Consider the following 23,628-nt stretch of genomic DNA (forward strand, 5'->3'; position numbering starts at 1 on the left):
CTCTCTTAGCCTTTCTCCTCTCTTAGCCTTCCTCCCCTCTTGGCCCTTCCATCCCCAGGCCCTCTCCCCCTCCTTCCCCCTCCCCCTTCCCCCCTTCTCCCTCAGTAACCATGCTGTTCCCGGGGATGGGACCCCAAATAAACCCTCATCTAATCAGCTCCCTCAGAAGCCATGTGGAGTCTCCTTGCCTGCCTGCTGCTGCCCGCCAACTCACAGCCTAAGGGGCCCTCCAATGACTCCCCGGGGTGCCCCCCCCCCGCCAAAACGAACCACAACATAGGTATTTAAGCAATTGAATACAACTTTCTGAACATCTTAGGTTTTGGGAAGTTAATATCTTCCTTTGAAAATGAAATCAGAAATAGCATATGGTGATTGTACTGCTGTGTAGTGTTGCAGAAATGCCTCCAGAATCATGCATAGGACTACATCACCATCTCATATCTCTCTTTCTCCCTCCTCCACCAACACCTTCTTTCTGTTGTAATGGGGTAGAAATTGATTGCAAATGTGTTTTCTTGACCCCCTACTCCATACATGTTAGCACCTAACCTTCTACAGTCTCGTCTGTATTTACAGTAATTATATGCATAATGTAGCATATTATTGTCTGGACTTCCTGTTTAATCAGTACAGAGCTTCTTAAAAGTGCAGCTGAAAAGGGCAAACAAAATTAAAGCTTTATGTACCAAAACAAGTTTGATTTTCTAAGCTCCCAGCATTCCAACGTACAGAGATTTGTTCCACCAAGTTTTGCGATGGCTTGCAGATGGGCAATGATTAATCAGAGAGCTGACTGTGAAGTAGTTTGCAATTAAAGTGGAAAGCTCTGAAGCATGCTAATTGAATCAGAAAATTAGAGACACTAAACAGTAATTGGCTATTTCTCATGCAGCAGGTGCCAGGCCACTCATCTGTGGAACAAGGTATTTAAGGCACATTAGCACTAGGAAAAATATTTCTTGATATGGAACAGTCAGATTTTCTGCTCATTTTCACCATGGATGTCAAAACACACAACTGTGATATCTAGAGTCCACAGCACATGTTGCAAGAGTTTGAGCAGTGGGGTCATCATGAACCTACATTTATGTAGTGTCTTAAATCAGGCTGAAGTTGGGGTACCTGTGTAACTTCCTAGCCCTTGTGGACTAGTAAATTCCTCCTTTTTCTTTTTTTAAAAAGTAATCAGAGGACAAGGCTTTTAATGGCAGCAGTCCACATTAATAGCCGCTTCCAGACCTCCAGGGAGATCAGCTCTCTATCTGGCGAACCTTCTCCATAAGGTGGGGTGATGTTTGCTTATCTACTGCCATGTCATTTGGGGTAGTCCCTTGGAAAAATAATGGATGGGCACTAGGTAACACTAGCATGTGTTTTCAATACACCATGCAACTTCTCAGTCTTTACTGGGGAAAAATATTACTTTTTTTTCTGTTTGCCACTTAAGAGTGTGGAGATAAGTGGAATGTGGATTATTGAGAATCTGTGAATTGCTTTAATGAAGCACCTTCACTTTTGTTTCATTTTTCTTCAGATTTAAAAATTAAATGTTTCTAGTTAAATATTAGTTGAGGGCATCAACCATATAAATCTAATACTGCTGTGAGCTTAAGAGATACATAACACCAATTCATATCATGTCTCAGCATGAGTTTATATCTTCTAATTAGTGCCACCATTTTATTGAGAGCACATGCAATGTGCAATGTTTGTTTGCCATGCCAACAGGGACTGAAGCACATACAGTAGTTTTGCTATAGTAGAATGATGGTACAGTATGAGCACAAACAACTTATAGCCTGAGCAGTAGGTAACCAAAAAAGAGTGGGATTTAATAAATGAAATGGTGAAGAGTTTTTACAGAGATATAACCATTTTCAAATTAGACTGGGTAGGGCGCATGATTTCTTTCATCTCAACTAATTAGAGCTTGGTATGCTTATTAGTGAATAAAAAAAAGTGTATTAAAATACAAATGTACTGCATCATATTACTCTGGTATCAAGAAGCAGAATATTACAATATTCAAATGCTAATCATATAACTTAGCAGATGACTGCAGAAAGTCGTGTATTTGAACTGAGACATAAATTATAAATTGTAAACAGTGCATAGGGGATATGTTATAACTGTGTCTCATTTAAATTAAGGCAGAAAGTTTTCTCTGAAGCAGATTATGTGCCTTCATTAAGTTTTAAAGTATCTTCTATAATGTTTTATTAAGATCACTTGGCACAGTGTTTCCCAAACTGGATGTTAGCAATATGTACCAGTGGAAACGGCCACAGTGGTAGAGGTGGCTCAGGTGCATTGCTGCACTCCACATCTTTTAACAGCACACTTCCTAGCCAAGTGCTAGTGCACATACACCAGTGTCTTTTCCATGTAATGCCCCTCCTGAAAAGTCCTTATGCCTTTGCTCTCTGTACTTGAAAGCAGCTCTAAAACATTTACATGATCAATGTTTGTTGCTGGAGGGATAAAGTTTGCTCTTGCATGGACAAGTGAGAACATATTGATCATTTTATTCTATCTGCTATTTCTAAATTCAATATACCTCTGGAGTCAATAAGTGAGATCGAGAGCATATTCTTTTTTTTGTATGCCTGCTTGTAGCTTGTTCTCAAGATCCAAGATGCATTTTTGATTAATCACAAATGCTCTGAGGTCATGGAAAGTAAATGTGTTTGTGGAGTGTCAAGCTGATGCTGTCAGATAAATGTCTTAAGCTTAGCCAGGGTTCATGCCCCAGCTTTAGGCTGTGCCAAACGTCTCCCCTTGTTGATAACAGCTACACTGGTGGTGTCTGAGCTGTTTGTTCACTGAAAGGGCTGACCTTGCTGTATGAGGCTGGAGTCAGGTGAAAAAAACACCAGCCATGTATTTTAATTGAAACTATAAAAAATACTAACTTTGTTTATTTTACCCATCTTGAACACAAATAAAATCTGCATTCCCTCTTCTTGCACTGGGGTCTGTCTGCTTGGCTCCTCCAGTGTCTGCCTAGCCACCTGGTCCCATGGCTGCCAGCCTCGTTTGATAAACTCTGTGTCTTCAGAAAACTTCTGACAAGGTATTTTTGCACAGGGCTCAAACAGGAAATAAACCTTACCAGCAAAACTAAATAGTTTTAGGGGCAGTTCACATTTTGGTACCTAGGTTGTCCCATAATCTCAAGGTGGTGGCCTGGAGAGGGTAGTGTATAATTAGTGGTGCCTACCCTCATCCATGGCAGGCTTTTAGCTTCACCTTTTGCTTGTCCATGATGGTTGGTCCTCTGTAACTAGTTGTCAGCCACAGACAGGAACAGCAACATGATTGCAAAGCCAACGTGCGAGATGCATGAAGGAAGCCTGGTTTGTAGCACAGAAGGCAAAATGATGGATCATATGGTAGTGCATAAATAAGTCAAAACTCACAGGACTACTTGGGGGCATTTGTTATAAACCACCTCAAGTCAGTGCTTTCGCCCCCTCCCCTTTCCCCAAAAACATGTTTGTTCTTTGCTCCAAAGATTATGTTCTACTTTCCTCTCAAGTTCACACTGTCATGGGTAAATCATCAGGGCTAATTAAACACGACAATGCTGCAAAAAGTTTTTTAAAAAAGATGCAACGCATCTGTCATGAACTCCCACCAGACCTCCTGGAAATGAGATATTTTTAATATTTTATGCTGAACACAAAATATCTTGAGGAAATGGTTTAATATTCTGTACCAAAACAAAACCTTCAGTGTCAAACAAGTAATACTGCCTAAGAAGCCTTTTAGATGCCAGTATTTCAAATTGCTCCATTCCTGAAATATAAATTTTATTTTATAAATGTAGTCATTATGGAAAAATATTTGCAGGGAATAATAAAGGAAGTAGAATGTATGTTGGGATTTGTTTGAAGCCTGGAGTGCACTCGGATGCAGGAACAGACATTAATGTTTTTACTCCTGGTCTTACAGATTTTTTTTTTTTAATGAGATCTTTTCAGCTAACATCTAAATAAAAATAAATGTAAATATTTTTCTCTCTGAACAAATTTTAAATAAATTGCTGTCTGATTTTGTCCCGTAAATAATTTTGTCTTCTTTAAAACAATATTTAACATAGAGGTTTAAATCATGTTCTCTGTGGTTTCCTAATGAGTTATTAATAGTTAACTGTTCATGTTTTGCATAATTTGTCTGTACAGGAGGGAGAGATTATACATGTTAGAGACACAGATTTAAATACTTTGAATGGCTAAAAGTTGAACAAATTTCATGTTTATTCTTGGTGGCAGGTCACAGATTAATAAAATAAAATCATTAATAATTTATAAAAATACCTGAGTGACAGGAAAATGCAGTTAATCAAATTCCATTAATTCCAATAAAGTTCCAAGTCATTCATCTAAATACTTAGCCTGAGATAATGGTCTTTAAATAGATCCTTATTAAAAAGAGAAATGTCCAGATTGGCGCATCTGCAAGTATTTCTATATGATGACCTTGTTATTCCTGGCATGCAAAAATATATCTCTTTTCCAAGATGGGGTTTGCATACATCTTTTCTGCAGCATTTTTTTTACCTGGGACAGCTACCAGCTGCAGTTGGTCCCCATGTGTGTTTTCAGCTCCACCACTCTCCACTACTTCTTAGGAATTGCAGTACCATCACTGTGTAGACACCCTGTGTGAAAAAGGGGCTCAGCAGTAAGTTCAGCATATGCAGAGAAGGTCTGTGCATACTGTAGAAGTGAACCTGAGCAGATCATGATAGCTGCAGTGATATGGGAGCACTTTACACTGTCCAAATCATAGTGGTCATTTATGTCAGCTCTGAGGGGAAAAAATTGTATGTAAAAAATTTGTATCTTCTTGTTGATATGTTACTTTTATATATGTGACTATCCTCAGCTCAGCTGGAAAGGCAGAGTAGAAAAGGTGGACAAAGAAATAGTTATCGACAGAAGTAATCAAAGAAACAATGGAAGTCTTTTGTCAGCAAATTTATCAGTACAGTTGTGCTAAAGGTCTCCTGCAAACATTTTATTGACCACGTACAGCCTCAAGTTATTCCTTACAGGGAATGCAGCATATTTAATGTTTGGATTAACCCATCCAAGTTAAGAATTGCATTCTGCTTGTTTTTTCTGATTATTAGTCCTGTCCTCTTTCTTTCTGGCTTGTAAATTTTTTAACTGAGCTGCTGAATTAGACCATAGCCAGCTAAGAGTAGCAGAGATGTTAAAATGTAAATGGTTTAGAATGTCATATCCCACAAGTGAGTTTATCACTGGTCTAAGCAGATTTCTTCAGCTTCAGAGGATAGCTCAGAAACCCTTTTGTGTATGTATTTAGGTTTGTCCAAGGAGCAATTGTGTTAATGAGCTGGTTCTGCCTGAACGATGTGCTTGGGAGCTCTGGGCAGGATGGTGCCAAGGTCCTCTGGCTTCTCCCAGACTTGTTCAGAAAGTGTGTTCTTACTTCTACATTTAAATGTATTTTTATTTGCGGATTGTGTGATTAAGGAAGTTGCTGAGTTTCACTGACAGCATTCGCCTGCTCTTTTAACAGTGTTCATTTGGATGCCATCTCATTGCCCTTCCATCTTGAAGTTCATAATTGGATTCCCTTGCAAACCAAGTTAATTCAGTCACTGCTGGATTTTAATCAGACATTAAGAGAAAACAAGACCACATCATTTGTAGTCAGAATATCGCTTAGTGTATTCTACATGGGAATGAGTATTTGTGTATTAGCCCCTCTGCATGGGCAAGAGATATTTGCTACATCTGAACTCTTTGAGAAAGGTTGGCCATCTTCTAGCTACAAAAGAAACTTAATAAAGCTAATGGGGGAACTTGGAAAGTGTACCACACCACTGTGCTCCAGTATCACAGATAAACATCAGTGAAATCAGATTTGCAATGGAGGTGCTGATTTGTTTAGCATAAATGTAAGGGACCTACCTCTCTCATCCTGCAGAGGATCTGGGCTCTCAGAGACAGACTCTACTTTTCTGCAAAAGGAGAAAAGGCAAGGTACCCCATCCCTTCACCTAGTCAAGGCAAGTGAAGGCAAAACAAGAACATACATTCAAATGATGGAAATACAAACCCATAAGGTTGTGTGCCTGGAGAGGAGCAACAGTACCTTTCACCATTGAATGTACATGCCAAGAAGGGCTGTCAGTATTTAATCTGTCCTGACTGTGAAAACTAAATGTCAGCCTCCTTTCTGTTGTCCATCTTTGCTGGGTACAAGTTCAGAGCTTCTGTAGCTCCTGCAAAAGGCATTTCTGGATAGGACCAACAAAATGGGATAAGCCACCAAAACAGGTGTCCATAATGATGTGTTGATGGTGAAAAGCTAGTGACAGTCTTTTTTCCTGCAGTTTTCAGCTGGTCTTGTTGAGGGAAGCCACCTGGTGTTAGGAAGAGCTTCATGAGGCCTGGTCCAATTTGGCAGTAGTACATGCACTGGGTCTGTCCTGACCTTGGCACAGCCCTTTTGAAGGAAGTTCATCAAGTGGGTCTGCAGAAGTTTATGGAAAAATTGATGAAGTTAACACTTGGACAACTTTCACTTGGATGAGTTGACTGCAGGCAGGAGTGAATTTGAAATGAGATTGGGCAGGAGACAGGAAGCTCACTTATGTCTGGGTTAGTAAATAAAAGTGCCTGAGAACAGCCCTCATGGCTGCCTCTGCTTTTGTGTTCCTCACAAAATGGCTGGTGCACATGTGCCCATGCCCAAGGGATGCTCTTTACACACAGTTCTGGAGTGAAGATGTCCCCAGGTCTGTTCTCCAGAGGCAGCTGGATGCTTTCACGCTGTTTTGGGACTGGGGAGAGTTTAGTTTGAGGACAGGCACAGGTCATTCAATGCCAGCTGGATTCAGTGCTCAACAATGTTCTTCCTTGTGTTAAATTTTTCAGCATAAATGAAGTCTCTGAACTCCAAAAGTTAAAAAATTTCCTTATGTGAGACATGATCAAGAAAGCAGAGCTGAAGAAAGAACCAAATAGAAGAGTGCATGGTCAAAGCTCTAAAATATGAGGAAAGGTTTTTATAGTCACACTCAGGAGGAGTATATAGTCACTGTCTATTCACAGTGAGCATGGGCATCAGTGCTGGCTTTAACAAATCAGGTGAGAGTGGTGTTAGGGGTGTTAACACAGGATTCACACAACAGTGGCAGACAAAGTGAGCCAAGTGAGAGTACCAGAAAATAGAGAGAATGAGGTTTCATATCAATGAAAAGACCCTGCATTTTATATTGGATTTTTACCTTTGTTTTCAATGACCATTAAAGACATATATTTTGCAATATAAATGCAACTCTTTAAAAGATTAATTTCTTACTATGCTTATGGAAATTTTACAAGTTGACTAAGTCTTTGTAGTTGTGTTTTGACTTACAGCTACCTCTTTATCAGCAGCATAATTCATACTGTAGCAGTTAGTATGACACTAGAGAGAAGTAACACTTTATTTCTTAGAACTAATTTTCTTCACTATGTAGTTCAAAACTCATTGGCATCTAGTCAGTTTGTGCTCAGAGAAAATGCACGACACTAATAAACTCAGATGTGATATCAACTGTATTGCCGCTAAATTTAAATTAATGCATATCCAACCCATATAATTTTAAAACTGACTATCACAATGTGAATGATAGAAAGATGAGATTCAGTAGTGAGTTTTGTCCATCAGGGACATGACTATCTTATGGAAATTTTTTTGGAAATGTGAAATCAATTCCTTGAACCATATCTTACACATTTTAGGAAGGAAAAAGGCGTGCTGAAGTTTCCTTGCAAATGAATATGATTTTGAGTGTTAAAAAAAGACAGGCTAAAACAAAAAGTGTTAAACAAAAGACAGGTAACAACCAAGAAAGGTAGAATTGTAAAAACCAGGAAATTTACTTGGGGTTAAAAGAAAAAAAAATTAAGTTTTATTTTACATTTCAGGTTCAGAGAAGGCAAAATATGGCATCTGTAACTGTAGTAATTTATTTTTTCTTATTTGAAATAGCTGTATATTACATGTTTGTTTGGTGCCTACAGTTATTAAGAGTTGCTTGGAGGATGGGCAGTGATGGCAGTGTTATCCCTACCTTTCTAATCTGTCCTGGCTCCTCCAAGCAAATGTTAGCACAAGTGACAGAAATGGAGACAAGAGAGTGATTGATGGGGCTTAGGAAAATAGCATCAATGGTAGGGTGGAAAAAGACCAGGGAAAGGAAAATACATCTTTCTGAAATCAAGAATGCAAGCAAGAGTCACTGCCTCCAGAAAGCCTTCCTCAGGAATCTATCAGTGGAGGGCCCTAATCTGCTGGTGCTGAGAAGGAAGCATTGTAGTGCTGGGTCACCAAACTTCTGATATTTAATTCAAGATTTTCACTGATGGCAGTCTGCAGCATCCTTTCCATGTTAAGAATGCAGAGAAAAACTTCTGCAGTAGCAGAGTGGATGTTACAGTGCACAAAAACTTCAGTTTTCGGAAGTAGGCATGTATAAAATGCCAAATCTAGCAATAAAACATCTGTCTTTGTTTAATAGTATGGTGCTTTTGGTGGTTTAAACTACAGAAATGCCTTTGAGATCTTGACTATTCAACAGAACTGTGCTGTACTGTGTTTCACTGCTTTTCATGGAGTGTGAGTGGTGCCTATGGACCGATAAAAGTTTCTCTTCATAATGAGATATAAGATGAAAGCAAGCACTTCTCTATCTTTACTGATGACTTTCACACTGCAATCTTATAGACTAATTTTCATCACAAATAAAGTTCATGGATTATTTTACCAGCGCTATGACATACCCGTGTCAAATGTCTTGCAAGCCCAAAACAATCTCTGTACCTTTTCAAAAGGCAGCTTCAGGAAAGTGGAAGTGAGACCTGAGGTATTGCAAGATTTGTCCCTTATTAAAATGTAGGCTGAATTCCTTACAGATACTCACTCAGATATCTTGTATAATCTTCTATCGGGATTGTATCTTGGCTTCAGTTTGTATGACATTGCATGTTTTGAATAGGACAAAGGCTCACTGCTGTCAGTCCTATTTCAAGCCCGGTATTTATCTGCTTCTTTGTGGATGCCATTTTTTTATCTGGTGTCCAAAAGAGCATACCTCTGCCAACACACCATTTCCCAATACATTGCTCTTTGGCTTGCATGATTTCTGGAAAGACAAGCTCAAACCTGGATGCTTTTCCTCACTGTGTAGAGAAAAGGGATGTCTCTGGTGCCTGCTCTGACAAGAAAGTTGATTCATGTGTAAATTACCAGTTGCCCTTTATTTGCTTGGTCCATGGAGACACACACAGATAAAAGGCTCAGTGGGTCAAAGCTGAGTGTGTGCTGTTTTGTCCCATGGCCATGATGACAGGGTTAGGGTTGTTGTCAAAGATTATCAGACAGACTCTGATGTCTTATCATTATTTACTTGCACGGTAATACATAAAATAAAATTTGGCACACAGGAGCCTTTTACAGCATTTCAGCCGCATGTGCATTTTCAGGTGCATGATGTTGTCACCGTTGGCTTTCAATATCAGGAGTTCTGCACATCTGTCTTTATACTGAAATGCTTTGCTTTAAATACCTCTTACACATAAAGAGGGAGCATGCCCCAGACTTCTTCAGCCCTCTACAGAGAAAAAAAAAAAAAAAAAAGTATTATCTGAGCAAAATCACTTCTAAAATTATAAAATCATATATTAAAAAGTAACAGAGGGAAGCTTGCAGTAATTTTGAGCTGAAGCCCCTTTAGTACGTGATTTTGCATGCTTGTAATTCCCAGTCACGGCATTGAACAGCTCTCAAATACTTGCAACACCCCGTGTTGTGTCTCATTTAATAACATAGTTATAATATATTTGTCTACTTTACAACTGTATTTGTATTGGCATATAAAGTGTGCAGCAGCTGGGAGCTGTGTGGGGGTGGCAGAAAGTTATTTGATCTACAAAATCAGTTACTTGTCACTCAGTTGCCTTTCACTGAAGCATAATAAAGAATCATTATGGGCCTATTAAGCAGTGCTGATGTAAATGCATTTTATGTGCCATTTTCAGATCAACAGTTAACCATACAAAAGTAAAGTTGTTAAGTACATCCTTCTTTGTTTAAGAAGGCAAATCATAAATCAGGCAGAATATTAAGCTTATGAAATTTAAATTTGAGACCCCAAGGGTTTTATCTATTAGGTCAGCTTCAGATTAGGCATCAGGTCTATCCTTCGCTTCAATAGCAAGTAGACAAAGTCGTCTGTGCTAGCTTTCTACTTTTGTGACAGTGTTATGAATGCCTCTTAAAAGGTTTTTGTGGGGGGGAAAAAAGCAAACCTTTTAATATAATTTAAAAACCCTAGAAATTAAATGGCTCAGACTGGATTAGGAGAGTGAGGGTTTAACTTGTTGCACATGCATTTTATATCTCCCATGAGAATTCTTTTCTTCTTCATTGTTATTAATGATATCCCATTTTTGTGTATAATATTGATGCTACTGGAATCACTTAACGGCTTTATTTGCCAGACAGAACCTGTCTAAAAAAAGAAAGTTGTTAATGCTAATATTTTGAAATTCTCCTCACATCACTTGTTACTCTTTTGGTTACTGAAATTACAATTTGAAAATCCCCACATTTTCAGAATGAGTTTCTTCTTGATGTTATTGATGAAATTTGAAACAGATGTTTTCAAAGCCATCTGTACAATACTGCACTTTTTGGCTCATTTTATCGACTACCAAGGCCAGGGGTAAAAAGGAAGTTTGGAATATGGTAAAAAGCCATAGTTCACAATCTCACTTTGCCTTCTTCTGCACAAATTTCCAGTTCATTTTATTGGTACATCTGGGCATCTCCAGTGCCTGATGCAGGTTTAGTGGTAACACACAAGAAAGAACATTGTACGCCCTAGCATGTGTGCAGTATCTGGGAAAGGAAAGGTTTGGTAACTTGTTTCAAAAACTTAGTTGATAATACCAAAATGGGCTGCTATGAGCAAATGGCAGGTTTGTAGTAGTAGGAGTTTGTAGTTTGTGGAGTGTTTGGCACTAGGAGACAGCAGGTAATGGAGATAGCAGTGAAGGCTACAGTTTGAATAAGTCCTGATTTAATTGGATAGATAAAAGCTGTATTCTTAGCTGCAAGCCTACCTAGATGTATAGTATCCTTAGTTCTAGTGCATTGTAGCCTTATCAGTATAAAAACATATTTTCTGAAAGGTATGTTGGTAACCCAGTCTCAAAAAGACTTAGGAGTGTTAGTGGAAAGATTTTTTTTTCAGTAATATCAATGCATTTGTATAGTAACAGAACTGAAATATTTGGCAGTTCTGTAAGTATGAAAATATGGTTCATGTATGTAAGTATGGAGCATAGTACACAAATACAAAATTTCCTTAATATAAGTAGCAACATTCTCTGACAAATTTCCTAAGAATATATTTCATACATCTGTGAGGATATTTATGAGATATAATTATACGACAAAAATACTTGAAGGTAGTGAACAGATTTGTTTATATACATAGTCTTTTACTTACCAGGATGGCTGATCACAAATGTGGAGCTACTTATTGTGCCATAAACATGTGTTCTTATGCATACAGAACTATACTTAACAACAAAGAGCAAATATCAGTGCTAAAACTCAGTCTACAGCATACATGGGCACTGTGTGTTAAAACTGGTAAATGCTGCAGTGCAATTGGCCAGGTGTGTTTTGAGGGAGCTCCTCAAACATTGTCTTTATCTAGTGAAGGCAAGTCATATCTTTGATGTAAAGCTTACAGTGAGGCAGATTTTCAGGTGCTTAGTGTTCATTTGTGCCTGAGAACTGCATACTCAACACCTGGTTTGTGTTCGTCAATGTTGTGATAAACACAAATCAGTTAATATGCTACAAACTATGTATGTACTTAAACTGAGTGACATTTGAAAACTTGCATGCTATTTGTATAATATCTGATCTTACTGCATCAGGTCCTGCCACCCAGAAACAAGCAAGGAAGGTCATGGAATGATACGACTTTCAGCAACATTCCCCATCGAGTATGGGATGATTGCAAAGAAGAAAGCTGGCACCATTTTGTGCTTTCTGTCATTAATTGATGGCAAATGATTCTTGTACAGCAACACACTTCTAAGCAACCTTATTTCACCTTCATGTAACTTAACAGCACAAAGAAAGTTGTTTATTCTTGTTTTGAGCAGACACAAAAGCAACAACAAAAACTAAGATAAAGTCATGAAGTCAGTATAACAGTAATTCTTATAGTGCATCCCACTGTTTTCTGGATAACTTTGCAAATAATAAATCAAATTCTTCAGCCTCAAGGTGACATGTCAATAATTTCAAATTTAATTAGCTTTATAAGAAGGATGTTGGTACATTTCTATATGAATCTTTGATAGCTCAGCATACAACCTTAACACTTAGAATGCCCCTTTGTGACAGTGTGGCACACTGAAGTAATGTTAACTACTTACATCTATAAAATCATGGGGATTCTGGTTGGGGTATGGCTCAGCAAGTTTGACTTTGGCCTGTTCCTCCTAAAAGAATCTGAGACATGTAATAACTCTTCAAGAATTTTGGTGGGTTTATTCTTTGATATCGTTAAAGAAAACAGATGGGTCTGAAGGGGAATATCTACATCATGCAATAGCATGACCCGTAACTTCAGGCTTCCAGATGATGGAGTCAAATCTCGAGTGATCCATAGGACATTTGGTCCCCAGAATTGTGAACCATGTAATGTGTAAGGCAAAGAGCACTGGTTTTAAGCACTGCTACTTGATGTGCTGTATTTTTCTGTTGACGGAGCTTTGTGAAAGTGCCAGATTTTCACCATTTCATAGTTAAAGCTTGTTACAAATCATAACTCAAACATTCCTCCTAGCAAAAGTGCCACAGCAAAAACTTATGTTGCTGCTTGCACAATGATCTATCTTTATTTTCTTTGAAAAGGCTTTAAGGGGGTCTGCATGGGTTGCAAAGCTGGCAATTTTATGAAATGAAAGACTTTTTTTTTCCCCCAGGTATTTATCTTTAAAAAGTGAAAAGCTGAATTCTTTTAGTCTTGTTTTTATTCTGGCTTCAGATTCTTCACAGTCTTATTCCCATTCTTTATCCACATTAAGTAAAGATAGTCTTAAATTAACATATGTGTCATGACCCCTTTAAAGAAAACTCACCTACTCCCTGAGAAGCCTGCCGATTACTCTTCTACACTTAATGACATCAATTTTGGAGGTAGATATTTGGAAGAGGAAGAACTTGAAAAACCCAAAACCATTAATATTAAAGCCCAGTAACTAATTGTTCAGCAGACTAATTCATGTCTTATGCACATTCCACATTCTATAATGGGTTAGCTGCTGAGTTTCTCACTTTAGAGAGTTAAACAGATGGGATATTGCTATTTTAAGAAAGAAATGTTTGTGCTAGTGCCCAGTTTGCATTCGAGATAAAGGGAATAGAAGAGTTCTTGTCTGGAAAATCTAACTAGTAATTGGAAAGTTTTGACCAAATAATTGAGAGAATGATGCACACCAGAGCACTGACTGGTAGGGCATCTGCACATAGACCCTGTTAGAAGAGACAGCATTTTCCTTCCCTGTTGTGTCAGGAAATTTAAAACATACTGGTAAGTGCATGGGTTAAGAGTCTGCTGGAATAAATCAAGGTGTTATAATGTTATGCCTTTTCAGAACCACTAAGAATTGGGATTTTTGCATTAGCAGTTTGTGTACTGCACAGAGCCAAGGTAGAGCATCCCGTGGTGCTAAGCAAAAAATACTGCTGAGAGTATGTATAACAACATCTGTCATTGCCAAGCCCAGGATGGTTGTTGTGATACGGCACTTGTAAACAGAGCAACAAACAATAGTTGGTAAAATATACTGGGCCATAAAACATGGATAAGAGTGTGCAACATGTGTAGAGTTATTGAAATGCTAACATGTTGCATGAGCAGCATAATTGTCGGGGGGGTGGGGGGGGGGTGATTGATTCTGCTTGCTGCAGAGCAGCCTGTGGCTCAGTCATCATTCCTTTTTATCTTATTCAAAGAAAACTGTCATATTAGCACAGAAATGTATGTGCTAGCAGCTGATACAAGAAAAAGAAACCATGCATGGCTGTCATTCCCAAATAAGTAGCTCATATATGTCACAGAATCATATATCATATAAAGTTAAAATTTGGATGCTGTGTTCTTTCCTGTAGGATACATTTTAAAACTGCCATTGGTGATACTGAATCTGCCACTTATGATCATTTGCATGATTCTTCATACAGTTTTTTATTTGTTTCTTTTCTGTATCACTGTTCTAAAGCCACAGAAGCAAACTGCAGGGATGAGTCTACAAATGCATGTGATGTGATTACAGAATAGTATTGCTTTTAGTGACCATCCATTCTTAGCTCCAACAATGTATGAATCATTTAAACTTTTAAATGAGTTATGTAACAGTGAAAGACCAGCTGAAGCTCATGCTGGACCATGAGCAAGATACAAACATTTTGTGCTTCATACTTTTCTAGTTCTACCTGTGTTTTGTCCTTCAAAACCAATTTGTCCCCTGCAGTGAGTGCAGCTTTGCAGATGCTTTCTTGTACCACTAGATTTGCAGAACCAAAGGGCTTTTGCATCCCCAGACCAAGATATCAGCCTGTGATATCCCTTGGAATTGCCACATTCAGCCCATCACCATTGTTACTCAGCTCCTCTTCTAGTTTAGATGCTAATGCATCTGAGATTTTTGATGGACTGTGGATCACCCTAAGAAAAAGTTGTGGGTAGGCTTGCAAAGTAATTGTTTTGTCTTAAGCAAGGTTTATTTTGAACAGGTAGGAAAGCAGAATAACAGACTGCTATGAAACAAATGTCACCTCACTTATATGTTCGCAAAACGGGATCCTGTTGGATCACACAGTGTGACTGATGATGTCTTCAAATTGCTCTCAGTTATAATCTCAGGAAAGAATGAAATTATAGAAACATAAAGCTTTCAGTTGTCTTGTTGTGTGGATTTCAGTTTTCTTCTTTGTGTACTATTTTTTCATAACAAACCCTTATTTCTGCATTACCTCTTATATGTGATCACAACTACATAATGTAACTACACACGCAGGTTAAAATAGCAGTTACCTTGAGATAGATTTATAAGAATAATCATTAGGGGAAGCTTTGGTCTTCTTTGGCTACTGGGAATTTAGGTGACCTGGAAACTATGAATGTATGAGAGAGAGCGATGTCTTTCCACCAGCAGAGATTAGAGAGTCAGCTCAGCTGTGAGCTGTTTGCAGTGAGATTTGTGTCTATAGATGCTCAAAAAATCCTCCTTGGAGCTTGGGGCTCTGTGAAGTTTTTTTCTGTTAATGAGATTAATTCCTTGTTGATACTTTTTAAAACAGCCATTAGTCTTTACTTTAAATACCTGAGGGTTTTTATCCAAACGCTTACAATTTCTTTCACTGCCCATGTAATAGCCAATATACATTTCAAAGCAGTGTATTGCAGGAGTTTCCCATATTCAAACTGTGTTACATTTTCCTTCATTTACTCATTGTACTGCATTGAAATTAAGTTATTTCACATTTTGTTGCAAAATCCTCATCTGTTTGGACCAGTTCTCTCTACTCCTAGGCAATAGCTGCAGGTCAACAGAGATGTCTGGTAGAGAAATGCACAAGTGACGCTCAAGGGCAGCACAACACTCTGTGCAAGGTTGACGCAAGCTGTACCAGAGCAGCACCAGTAAGCACCATCCCCTCTCAGTTTTGCCTGAACCTTTCTAACATTGACTAAACTGAATGTCCTTAACTTGTCCCTTTTCAGCATGCATGCTTCGAATAGTCTCCTAATACAGTTTTCTGTGTGTAATTTGTTTTCTTCAACCACAATAAGACTAAGAAAAGCAATTTTATCATGTGATGTTCTGTGGCTGCAGGTCAGTTGCAGAGGTGGAGACTTCAGACATGTAGTTGAAACTCAGACACACGGGATGGTGAAGCGAGATAAAGGTGCTGAGAGTATTACTGTAGTAGATTGTTATGGATTCTCTGAGACCCACAGCCAAGGGAGAATGAAGCATTGGCAGTTTTGTCTTTGCCTGGAGAGACTGAGTCTCCCATAATGCAGCTCTTACCTAGTTTGGAGAGTCATGATAGTCATGTGCCGCTGTGGCTCTCCTCCCCTCCATGTCTGCTCACCTGTCCCTGCTGTGTCCAGACTGTCTTCTGTCCCTCGGGTCTGCCTCCTAACCTCTCTTTGCAGCCCGTTCCCTGCTTTTCAAGGTCTTTCCTTCTCCTGCAGAGGTGTTGTTCCCCTTCCTTGGTGTTCCTATGCCACTTGTCTTTGATCTTTTTACACAGTCAGCCTCATGTCTTGATTTACTCACCCTGCTCCCCAGGGACTAGTTCTCCTCTCTATTTATATTAGGCTACTTTTTTCCCCTTCTCCCCTTGTTCTGCCTGCATTTGGAGCCCTGCTGTCTGCATTTAGTTCCTGTGCCTGATGCCATATTAGACATCAACATCTGGGAGCAACAGTGGCAAAAAAAGTTTGCTTTAACCCTGTCAACTCTGAGCAAACAGCATCTTCAGAGGAATCTTTGGCCACTTAGACTTGCAGATTCTGGGGACTCTATGCTGAGCATATGCAAATGAGTTTTTACAAAGGCTTGTGACTAGGCAAAAAACTGACTGTTTTTTCATGTGAATTGCAAAAGGACACCAAGGACCTTAGCTTCCAAATTTCAAACTGTGAAGAATAGAGACAGAGGAGCTACTCAGCAAAATTCTTGAAAGACTTTTTTTTTTGGTTTGTTTGGTTTTTTTTTTTTGTTTTTGTTTTTGTTTTTGTGTTTAGTTTTTTATTCCTCCCATCAGGGCCAGAATATGTTTTCCCTCAGTCTTATTTCCTGAAGTGACTAAATCCTCTCACTTGAAACCTAAAAAAATAATAATAATCAGCCTAAGGCAGAGACAAAGCCTGTGAATTTTCATCCCAAATACTTAAGTTGGCAAAATTTATAAATAACTGAAAACGAGCTCTTATAAAGGGAACTATTGAGATCCCAAACTACAGAGGACTTGCTTGCATTATACACAAAAGTCAAATAAGAATTCCTTTGTGATCCATTTGGGATACAAAAGTCAATTAAAAATAATCCACTTTTCATATTTCAGAAATCCACCTTAAGTAATGGATGTCATAAGGAGATATTTAATTTCAGCACTTGTCAGGCCATACCAAAGCTGTTGCAACTAGTTGATTTGTTAAGTATGTGACAGATTTATTTTATCTGTTTTCTTGTGGGATTTTATGGGGTTTTTACTGAATCTCTTTTGTTGTGAAACATAATTTAAGAAATACATGCACTTTAGAAGTACAGCCCAGTCAGCCTTGCACAAGTTGAGCAGTAGGATTCCTTCAATGCACATCCTTAGTATCTCCTGGGCAGAAAATATGGAAATGATAGATGAGGTTATTCTTAATTTAGACCAGTAGCAAACTTGTTTCCTACCAGCATCCTTGCCTCTAGGTTTACAGGGCAAATCCTGATGCTTCCACCTGTTGCCATTGTAGTAGATGAGGTATGGCATTTCTGAAGTGGATTTACATGCCCCATTTCTCTTCCTGTGAAAGAGCAGGAGCACCTTGTCAGTGTGCAGCATGGGGAAGGGTGTCCTTCACGCCACGGCTCTGTGAAGGTTTCTGCAGCTGCAGAAGGCATGACCTTGGTGAGCAGGCTTCACTGCTCCTCTTGCCACTGCAGAGGAGTCCAGTTTTGCTAAAGATATTTTGGCATAGAAGCAGGTTTGCCTTGGGGTGTGAGATCTTTGCAATAAAAAGCAGTAAATCTTCTTGACCACACCTGTTGCTCCCAGACCTTTCCTACCCATTCTCCCATTGCAAATGCTGGGATGCGCAGACGTCAGCACGGCACAAAGTTTCCTGAGCTCCCTGGCTGCTGCTTTCCCCAGCTTCACAAAGGAGAGCAAACACTACATTTACAGTGTCCTGTCCCCTCAGCAGTCCTTCCTCAGAGGGAGTCTTGTAGACTTTCAGTGTGTGCCTGAATGCAGATCTGGAAAAGCAATTCTGAAACCCATGAGAATGTAGAATATTTGCACTGTAAAACTTCATTTTGTTTCTGTGGAAAGTAACAATCATGGCTGCAGAGACACTGATGTGAAATGTTTGTCATTCTGGAACTGTAAAACATGATAAAACATATGGGAATGATGTTGCCTTCAAGGTCTTTGCTTTTTAGTCACTCATACACTCTTCACTTTTCACAACAGAGTGAAAAGAAATATGTTTTCTTAATTTAATATTGGGATTGTAATGTTTCCTTTATCCTTAGACTAACAGGAAATGTTCCAGCAATAGCACAAGTTTTCCTCAAGTGCTCACATATGAGCTCCTCTCTAACTTCCTTCTACAGGAGATAGTTTTCATATTATCTCATTGCAGGATTTTATGAGCAGTGACTGTCAAACTTTAAGTATTTGCACATATTGATATTGGTCTTAGACCAATTTCAGTCCCTGACTCAAACCTTGTTTTTATGATTAAGTCTTTTTCCTAATGTGTCAACAGTTTGCTTTAAAATTGGTTGAAAAAAATTCAACCTGTGGTGGTTTAGACAAATTAAACCAAAATGGAGCAATGAGTATTAAGTATTAAGAGATATGCATAGGCCATCAACAAAAGAACTCCCCAAATGTATTTAAGTTATTTTTTTCATGCTTTTTTAATGTAATATTTTTAAGCCAGCTGTGGCAATAACTAATAATTTTAATGTAAGATGACATAACTCCAGTTGAGTGATTCTTCAGAGAGAAACTACCTTGACAACTTCTTTTTATTTTGTTTTAATTTTATGAAAAAACAAAACTGAGGTTCTTGATGTAAGAAAAAGAAAATAATTTGAACCATCAAATTTTGAAACTCATTTAAATATTTCATCTCTCTTGCACTTCCAAATATACTTTCCTGGCAGTTTGTTTCTATTCCAAGTTCCCAAGGTTTAACCATTTTTCTGGATAGAAGAAACTTTCATTTTCTTTTGAACTACTAAATGCATGGCAAAAAATCTCTACCATGACACAAGGGATTTTTCTTGATTTTTCCACAGTCTGTCTCAGCAGCACTGGTTCTGCTGGAAGACTCCACATGGAAAGATCAGTTATTAGATCAGGATTGTATTTTGAAGTGAAAATTGCATTTGCAAATACAAGGCACATGCATTGTTTTCTGTCTTTGGATGTTTGGGGGTTTATTTTTCCTCTGGCTGGTGGGGAAATCATAAATTGTTTCTTCATCATCGAAGTGACTGTGTCTTCTTGAAGATACAGCTTTGGAGCTTGATGTTACCTATTGTATTATTCTTTTAAAGGGGTAACAGTGAAGTCCCTGTTTTGAAATAAATATGGTCTCCCAAATGAAGCTTATTTAGTTAGTGTAGCATTTAAATGGAATGTTAGAAACCTTACCACTCAGTAATTGGATGTTTAAAACTGGATTATCAGAAAAACTATGATTTTTGAGTTGTTTTGTGTCCTGGTGTGTTTTCCTTGTGGCTGTAAAGCAGAACATGATTTGCAGTTTCTCCAGGAGAAACCCCTGTCTGTTCTCATCTCACTACCTGCAGGGTATCACTGAACTTTTTCCAGTCAGATCTCAGCAATGGGGCCCCACCAGTCACACAAGCAAACCCATAGTAAATATCCGCAGCTCCAAAGGATTTATTTGGTTGGGGTGGGTTTTTTTTTTCCTTAATATTTCCCTTCACATTCATCCCAGACTTTTGAGTTCTCCCTTCTACTGTTGGCAGACCCGCCTCCCACACTGATGTTCATGTCTGACTCCCGTAGACAGGGGTGTCAGGAGAGCTGTTGGCAGAGGTCAGCGCATGCCAGCACACAACATGCCTTCTCATCTTATCTGCCGCACGCCTGCCTTCAGCTTCGCTCTGCCTGTGCCTCACTTCACTGCCTCCCCCACCTGATGCCTGTCTTGAACTCTTTGCCGCATGACTGGCTTGCTGCCCTTGCATCCTGAGCATCACCCATGACTGATTTTGGGTGGTGCTGTTCAGAAGAGATAGGAAGCAAGGGACATGCACTGTGCATTTCCAGGCAGAGCTGCGTCTGCTGTAATAAGGAGGAGGGTTAAGCAGGGAGTGAAATGCAGCTTTATAATCATTAATCTCAAACAGTCCCTCTAGTGACATCTCTGAGGTTAAGTCACAGGAAGTGTGATATTATTAAGCTTAGCTAAATTTAGTGTAATTCACACCTGCAGAGCCTTTTTTGAATTAGTGTTTAGTCTTAAATTTCCAGTTTCCGTGATATAGGGGCTTCATAGTATCCCACATTAAGCCTTGATGTGTTATGAATTAGAGTGTAGAAGCCGAAAATCCAAACTATGTAGAAAAATCCCTCAAGTTTCTGAGTAGTTCTGAGGCAAATATGCAGTTAATTTAGTTTGCAACAATAAGCAGGGATGGTACCCCTACAAAAAATTATTTTCTTCTTTATTTGCTCTCACAGTGTATCTGTGGAAATGGGGCCACTGAAGATCTCTTTTGCAAAGCCATATTTGAGCTGTGGTTTTTGTCCAGTGTAGCTGATCCTTGCCACACACTTCACCTCATCAGTCTGTAGTAGGTGCGGATCCATATTGATTACCATGACTTGTGGGAGAGAAAAATTTTTGCACTTCAGATTTGGTATAAATTATAAAGAGCATCTCCAAAGGCTGTGAGTCACAGAAGTGTCACTCTTCTGAGACAGCCATATGTAAAGCTGTTGTTGTAGAGGTTATTAATTTTATGATTGCAGCACAGGTGTACTTGACCCACAACAATAATCATTGTCCATAAAATCCCACCATCTGGGTTCAGTCACCTGCCTCCTTCAAGAATGCTCATTAACGACACCCAACAAAGGTTATGCTAATAAAATAAAGTTAACCCTCACTGTATTGGTGTAAATTCACTGGTAAAACAGCACCATCTTCTCACCATTTTTCTCACTGGTACAACTGTGCAGACATCTGGAAGTGGGTCATGTAAGTCAAGTGGGTCATGTAAGTCCTAGATGCACAGGATGGGGGGAAGTAATAAGTGTTCATATATAGACAGCGGTTGGTGTAATGCAAACAAGAAAAATTGGTATGGTATGGTATGGTATGGTATGGTACTTACTGCAAGTGCACAAGGGTTAGTCACACCTCAAATCTGCAAATTTTTATTTATTTTTTCCAGAAATTTATTTATACTTACTTGGCATAACTAAAATATTATCAAACTTAAACGAAATTGTTATTTACTCTGCAAACATGATTTTTAAACTCCATTTGTTACTTGTTGTTTGTATTCTGGTGGCCCAGCTTCATCTCTCATGACATTTTACAAACTCAGATATGTTTCCTTTCCATTAAATCATTAAGAAAATGCCCTGAATTTCCCATGAAGCTATTGTTCTCACCTAGGAGAGATATCTCATTTCTCTGATCCTGCAGAGTAGGGCAGCTGCATTTTCACAGATTTGTCCTCTTTTTCTGTCCTCACCACTACATCTGGGTAGTAGGGTCATCTTATTTAGTGTTCAGCTTTTTTAAATAATTGCCAAATACTTGTCTGACTTGCCCGTCAGACCTGGGACTTTCTTTTGTTGTTAAGACACAGGAAAACATGGAGAAGAATGATGTGTTTGATGCCAGCAGCTGGGAGACAAAAGGGTTTGTGGGGAGAAATTGGATGGGTGCAATAGCAATGAGGTAGAGGAGGTCTTCCTGAAATGGCTGAAGCAAAACCAGAAAAAGGCAGAAATTTGTGGGCCATGAGAACAGGAGAGCTGGGATCAGTATGGGGATGAGATGGAACAAGATCAAGGCCAAGCACTGAGCATGAGTTCAAGGAGAGCTGCCAGGTGAGCAAGTTACAGAAGAAGAATTCAGAATTGGATTTCCTGGAGAAAACAGGTGTTCTGGAGAAACAGATGTCCCAGGTGGATGAAAAACAGACAAGGAGTAGGAAGAGATTCATTTGAAATGAGGCCTTAGGAAGGAGATTAGAGGGCATTCCTGCCCCTGTGGCTTGGGCACCTGCTTAGTATTATGGGGCAGGGGAAGAAGGGGACATGGAAACACTATATCTGCCTGAGACCCTTGGGAGTATTTTCACTGCCAAGCCTGATGTGTTTCTGAGCATGTACAGAAGTGATATCATTATAAGGTGCAAGCTTTAAGATCAGAAGTTGAGGTGTCTGTGAAGTTTAGACACCTCAGGGTATGGTGAGTGACTGAATTGGGATTTTCAGGATCACTTGGATTTAGGCTCTTCAGTTTCACCTCACTTGATGTAAGGAGCTGAATCCTTTGCGGCAAGTGATAGCTCCTGAAGTTGGTGTCCAGCAAAAGCAGGAAAGCAGGTGAACAGCCATGGGGCTTAGCTCACCATTTGCTAACCCCATTTCCACCATCTGGCAGGAGCAGCCATCAGAAGGGGAGGATCAGGTGCAGATGAAGTTAGGTTTCCCACAGGACCAAAGCTGGCACTGTAGAGGTGGCACTTGGATTCTTGAAATTTTTTTCATTTTACTTGTCACAGGATTCGCTTCTGAAGACAAATCAGGGGGAAGTGCCTTTTCTATGACTGCTCCAGGATTAGGGAGAAGATGAATGGTGCCAGTGGCACATTGGAGTTTAATTGTGTTGAGTGAGGTTAGGTTAGGTTAGGTTAGGTTAGGTTAGGTTAGGTTAGGTTAGGTTAGGTTAGGTTGGGTTGGGATGGGATGGGATGGGATGGGATGGGATGGGATGGGATGGGATGGGATGGGATGGGATGGGATGGGATGGGTTGAGTTGAGTTGGGTTGGGTTGGACCAGCCAGAGGCAGTAGTCCCAAGATGAAGCAGATGGGTTAGTTAATACCATTGTACCTATGAAAGTACTCTGGGCTTGGGTTGACTGTAGTCTTTTGTCTACACAGCAGGACACTATAATCCCAGTAAAAAATTCAGGAGGAAAAAATGCTTTTGAACTATTTCTTGTGTAGAAGATTATAAACATTTTCCACTGTGGGAGGGGAGAGTTGGTGTATTCATTAAAGGCTTGCAAGGTATGAATTTACATTCTCACTAAAATCATAAAAACAAACTGGTGTTAATGTGTTTCATGCCCCATGCATGTTCTCATTGCAGCTTGTTCCTTAGACACAGGCTCATTCCTGTCCCTCAAAAGACCTTATTTACCTACACAGCTGCCTCTGTCAGTATCCACACCGTCTTAAAGTTCAGCTTCTGGTGTGAAAGCACAGAAAATTATATTCTGCTGCTTTATTTTAAAATTGCTTTAGTGCAATTTGTTCTTGTGTTCAAAACTTCACAAATTGGCAAGTAGTATGTGCTTATCCTGCTAGTGATTAAGATTAGTGATTATTTTACATCTTCAGTGGATAGGGTGTCCCTACTCTAATGTTAACATGTTTTAAAGCTCTGCTGCCTTTCCTAGCTGCTCTGTGGTGCCAGCATTGCCATTTCCATGGCGTTGCCTTGGCTGCAGTGTTTTTGGAAAGTGCTGTGTTGGTTTATGCATATGCTGCTGGT

General features: G+C 39.2%; 1 protein-coding gene across 4 annotated transcripts in view; it reads left to right on the forward strand.

Annotated features, from left to right (window-relative positions):
- FAM172A (family with sequence similarity 172 member A) overlaps positions 1 to 23,628 on the forward strand; it is a 228,109-nt gene that overhangs the window by 193,466 nt on the left and 11,015 nt on the right. The window contains exon 10 of one of the 4 annotated variants that reach the window (XR_005626147.1): positions 15,637 to 15,763. The exons of the other annotated variants lie outside the window; for them this stretch is intronic. The gene's annotated coding sequence lies outside the window, so the exon portion shown is untranslated. The remainder of the gene's footprint in view (positions 1 to 15,636; positions 15,764 to 23,628) is intronic. 4 annotated transcript variants of the gene reach the window in all.

This window comes from Passer montanus, unplaced genomic scaffold (assembly GCF_014805655.1).
Source record: "Passer montanus isolate IOZ18808 unplaced genomic scaffold, ASM1480565v1 scaffold91, whole genome shotgun sequence".
NCBI lineage: Eukaryota > Metazoa > Chordata > Aves > Passeriformes > Passeridae > Passer > Passer montanus.